Here is a 6,000-nt window from a genome sequence, read left to right on the forward strand (position 1 = left end):
AAAAACTTACCCCTGACATCCCCCCTGTACCTACCCCCCAGCACCTTAAACCTGTGTCCTCTCGTAGCAACCATTTCAGCCCTTGGAAATAGCCTCTGAGAGTCCACCCTATCCAGACCCCTCAACATCTTGTAAACCTCTATCAGGTCACCTCTCATCCTTCGTCTCTCCAGGGAGAAGAGACCAAGCTCCCTCAACCTATCCTCATAAGGCATGCCCCCCAATCCAGGCAACATCCTTGTAAATCTCCTCTGCACCCTTTCAATGGCTTCAACATCTTTCCTGTAATGAGGTGACCAGAACTGCGCGCAGTACTCCAAGTGGGGTCTAACCAGGGTCCTATAAAGCTGCAGCATTATCTCCCGACTCCTAAAATATTCCACTATCTTTGCTCCTTTTTACTCTGCAGGTTCTGGTTCTCAGTTTTTTTATCCACCTGACCTCTGCTATGTGCCTCCTTTTTCTGCTTTCATAGAATCCCTACAGTGCAGAAGGAGGCCATTCAGCCCATTAAGCCTGCACCGACAACAATCCCACCCTATCTCCGTAACCCCATGTATTTACCCTGTTAATCCCCCCTAACCCGCACATCTTTGGAATGTGGGAGGAAACCGGAGCACCCGGAGGAAACCCACGCAGACCCAGGGAGAACGTGCAAACTCCATACAGCCACCCAATGCTGGAATCAAACCTGGGTCCCTGGCACTGTGAGGCAGCAGTGCTAACCACTGTGCCACCGTGCCACCCATAATGCCACTGTGCCGCTCTGTGTGTCAGCCATGGCTCCGTTTCTAGCACACTCGATTCAGAATCCTACGGTTCCAACTTCAACCCCCACTCCCGGGTTTGAGTGCGGACCTTAAGGCTGACACTCTAGTGCAGTACTGAGAGAGTGCCACACTGTCTCTGGGATGAGATGTTGAGCCATGGCCTTTCCTGCCTGCTCGGTCAGAAGTAAAAGATTCCATGGCACTATTCTGAAGACGGGCAAGGGGAGTTATCTCTGGTGTTCTGGCCAATGTGTAGCCCTCGATTAACATGAAAAGAACAGTTAATCTGGTTATTATCACTGTTGTTGTTTGAGGGAGTTTACTGGGTGTAAATTATCTACGATGTTTCTTACATTACAACAGTAACTACTCTTCAAAAAACAAATATTCCACAGAAAGCACCTTGGGATGTCTGGTGGTCATGAAAAGTGCAACATAAATGCAAGACTTTTTTTCCATCTATCTATTTTGACATCCACGAGGCTCTGGTTTTGTTTGTCCCAGCTTTCTCCCTGAATGCACCTCGATCCGACTGGAACAATCTCCTCTGTAAAAACTGCCTGTAGTTCGATTACTGCCCTGTCCATCAGTCTTTGATTCCAGTTTACCTGGGTCAGATCCACTCTCAAATCAATGAAATTGATGTGCAGGTTTGGTGAGTTAGCTATGTTAAATTGTCCCCCAGTGTCCCATGATAGATATAGGCTAGGGAGATGAGTGGGGTAAAATAAAGGGGTGGGTTTATGGGCATAGGGCCTGGGTAATCTTCGGTGCAAACTCGATGGGCTGAATGGCCTCCTTTAGCACTGAAGGGATTCTATGATTCGGGTAGGTGATGGCTTAGTTGTATTATTACTAGACTATTAATCCAGAAACTCAGCTAATGCTCTGGGGACCCGGGTTCGAATCCCGCCACGGCAGATGGTGGAATTTGAATTCAACAAAAAATATTTGGAATTCAAGAATCTAGAATCTAGAATTCAAGAATCTAGTCCAAAGATGTGCGGGTTAGGTTGATTGGCCAGGTTAAAAATTGCCCATTAGAGTCCTGGGATGTGTAGGTTAGAGGGATTAGCGGGTAAATATGTGGGGGTAGGGCCTGGGTGGGATTGTGGTCGGTGCAGACTCGATGGGCCGAATGGCCTCCTTCTGCACTGCAGGGTTTCTATGATTTCTATGATTTCTATGATTACTGATGACCATGAAACCATTGTCGATTGTCGGAAAGACCCATCTGGTTCACTAATGTCCTTTAGGGAAGGAAATCTGCCATCCTTACCCGGTCTGGCCTACATGTGACTCCAGAGCCACAGCAATGTGGTTGACTCTCAATTGCCCTCCAAGGGCAACGAGGGATGGGCAATAAATACTGGACAGCCAGCGATGCCCATGCCGCACAAATGAATAATGAAAATGCCCCTCCACCAATTAATTATTTTTACTTTGGATTTCTCCCTGGCCATTTCCATAGTTACCGACCACCATCCTCTAAATATTCCCTGACTGACATTTGACCCACCTCATTCCTCAGAGTCAGATTGAGAAATGGTTCCCTCCTCATTCTAGGAGGTTGTGCTTTAATAGTCTGAATACCGCTCTTTGAAGCCAAATGAGACACATCCGGCTTTATCTCAGGACACCATCTAATTTCAAACCTTGGTGTTGTTCAGTAGCTTTTCCACAGTTTCTCTGAGGACCTCTGGTCATAAGTCTTTCAAGGTTATCCCCAAGATCTTATTCAACATGAAATCAATCTTCCGGGACTTCCTCTCAGTCTCATCTTCCTTACGGATTGCATTGAGTTTTTGTGTGCCCTGCTTAGGGATCAAGTCAATGCATTCCCGTCAACTTCTTGCATGTCACCAAAAGAGAAAATGCTGGAAAATCTCAGCAGGTCTGGCAGCGTCTGTAAGGAGAGAAAAGAGCTGATGTTTGGAGTCCAGATGATTCCAACATTTTCTCTTTTGGTTTCAGATTCCAGCATCCGCAGTAATTTGCTTTTATCCAGCGTTTATGTCACTTCTTACATGTATTCTTGTTTTGAACTTTATTTCAAAGCCCGGGTCCCTGGCATGGTGGCACAGTGATTAACACTGCTGCCTCACAGCCCCAGGGACCTGGGTTCGATTCTCGGCTTGGGTCACTGTGTGGAGTTTGCACGTTCTCCCCGTGTCTGCGTGGGTTTCCTCCGGGTGCTCCGGTTTCCTCCCACAGTCCAAAGATGTGCGGGTGAGGTGGATTTGCCATGCTAAATTGCCCTTTAGTGTCAGGGAGACTAGCTAGGGTAAATGCATGGGGTTATTGGGTTATGGCCTGGGTGGGATTGTGGTCGGGGCAGACACGAAGGGCTGAATGGCCTCCTTCTGCACTGTGGGATTCTATGATTCTATAAAGACACCACATTGAGGAACTTCAGCCCTCCAGGTCATTGACCTATTTACTATGATGTTTTTGCTACAGGAATTTCCGTGTGCTCACCCGATCCTTCAGTCAGATTTCAGACTCGGGAATTTTTCCTCCCTGCATGTTTAAAGTTTATTTATTAGTGTCACATTTAGGCTTACATTAACACTGCAATGAAGTTGTTGTGAAACTCCCCTAGTTGCCAGGTACACTGAGAGAGAATTTAGCATGGCCAATGTCCCTAACCAGCACGTCTTTCAGACTGTGGGAGGAATTTGATTTGATTTGATTTATTATTGTCACATAAGACCATAAGACCATAAGACATAGGAGCGGAAGTAAGGCCATTCGGCCCATCGAGTCCACTCCACCATTCAATCATGGTTGATTTCAACTCCATTTACCCGCTCTCTCCCCATAGCCCTTAATTCCTCGAGAAATCAAGAATTTATCAATTTCTGTCTTGAAGACGCTCAACGTCTCGGCCTCCACAGCCCTCTGTGGCAATGAATTCCACAGACCCACCACTCTCTGGCTGAAGAAATTTCTCCTCATCTCTGTTCTAAAGTGACTCCCTTTTATTCTAAGGCTGTGCCCCCGCGTCCTAGTCTCCCCTGTTAATGGAAACAACTTCCCTACGTCCATCCTATCTAAGCCGTTCATTATCTTGTAAGTTTCTATCAGATCTCCCCTCAACCTCCTAAACTCCAATGAATATAATCCCACGATCCTCAGACGTTCATCGTATGTCAGGCCTACCATTCCTGGGATCATCCGTGTGAATCTCCGCTGGACCCGCTCCAGTGCCAGTATGTCCTTCCTGAGGTGTGGGGCCCAAAATTGCTCACAGTACTCCAAATGGGGCCTAACCAGTGCTTTATAAAGCCTCAGAAGTACATCCCTGCTTTTGTATTCCAAGCCTCTTGAGATAAATGACAACATTACATTTGCTTTCTTAATTACGGACTCAACCTGCAAGTTTACCTTTAGAGAATCCTGGACTAGGACTCCCAAGTCCCTTTGCACTTTAGCATTATGAATTTTGTCACCGTTTAGAAAATAGTCCATGCCTCTATTCTTTTTTCCAAAGTGTACGACCTCGCACTTGCCCACGTTGAATTTCATCAGCCACTTCTTGGACCACTCTCCTAAACTGTCTAAATCTTTCTGCAGCCTCCCCACCTCCTCAATACTACCTGCCCCTCCACCTATCTTTGTATCATCGGCAAACTTGGCCAGAATGCCCCCAGTCCCGTCATCTAGATCGTTAATATATAAAGAGAACAGCTGTGGCCCCAACACTGAACCCTGCGGGACACCACTTGTCACCGGTTGCCATTCTGAGAAAGAACCTTTTATCCCAACTCTCTGCCTTCTGTCTGACAGCCAATCGTCAATCCATGTTAGTACCTTGCCTCGAATACCATGGGCCCTTATTTTACTCAGCAGTCTCCCGTGAGGCACCTTGTCAAAGGCCTTTTGGAAGTCAAGATAGATAACATCCAATGGCTCTCCTTGGTCTAACCTATTTGTTATCTCTTCAAAGAACTCTAACAGGTTTGTCAGGCACGACCTCCCCTTACTAAATCCATGCTGACTTGTCCTAATCCGACCCTGCACTTCCAAGAATTTAGAAATCTCATCCTTAACGATGGATAACATATATTAACATACAGTGAAAAGTATCGTTTCTTGCGCACTATGCAGACAAAACATATCGTTCATAGAGAAGGAAATGAGAGAGTGCAGAATGTAGTGTTACAGTCTGTAACGTTGGACGTTCAGAGACTATTTCCTTGGGTGGATGTAGCTGTTACTAGGGGGCATAACTATAAGGTTCATGGTGGGAGATATAGGAGGGATGTCCGAGGTAGGTTCTTTACTCAGAGAGTGGTTGGGGAGTGGAATGGACTGCCTGCTGTGATAGTGGAGTTGGACACTTTAGGAACTTTCAAGCAGTTATTGGATAGGCACATGGAGCACACCAGGATGATAGGGAGTGGGATAGCTTGATCTTAGTTTCAGACAAAGCTCGGCACAACATCGAGGGCCGAAGGGCCTGTACAGTGCTGTACTGTTCTATGTTCCAAGTAGTAATAGCTAGGGTGTAGAGAAAGATCAATTTAATGCAAGGTAAGTCCATTCAAAAGTCTGATGGCAGCAGGGAAGAAGTCGGTTGGTGCGTGACCTCAGACCTTTATATCTTTTTCCCAATGGAAGAAGGTGGAAGAGAGAATGTCCGGGGTGCGTGGGGTCCTTAATTATGCTGGCTGCTTTGCCGAAGCAGTGGGAAGTGTAGACAGAGTCAATGGATGGGAGGCTGGTTTGCGTGATGGATTGGGCTACATTCACGACCTTTTGTAGTTCCTTGCGGTCTTGGGCAGAGCAGGAGCCATACCAAGCTGTGATACAACCAGAAAGAATGCTTTCTATGGCGCATCTGTAAAAGTTGGTGAACGTTGGAGCTGACATGCCAAATTTCCTTAGTCTTCTGAGAAAGTAGAGGCGTTGGCGGGCTTTCTTAACTATAGTGTCGGCATGGGGGGACCAGAACACGTTGTTGACGATCTGGACACCTAAAAACTTGAAGCTCTCGACCATTTCTACTTCGTCCCTGTTGATGTAGACAGAGGCGTGTTCTCTTCTACGCTGGGGCCGGAACTGGAGCACCCGGAGGAAACCCACGCAGACACGGGGAGAGCGTGCAGACAGTGGTGGTGCCAAAGTATTGGAAAATTGCAAGCGTTACAGCCTTGGTCAAAAAAGGGTTTAAGGATATACCTAACAATGGCACAATGGCACAGTGGTTAGGACTGCTGCCTCACAG

This window comes from Mustelus asterias, chromosome 5 (genome assembly GCF_964213995.1).
Source record: "Mustelus asterias chromosome 5, sMusAst1.hap1.1, whole genome shotgun sequence".
Lineage (NCBI taxonomy): Eukaryota > Metazoa > Chordata > Chondrichthyes > Carcharhiniformes > Triakidae > Mustelus > Mustelus asterias.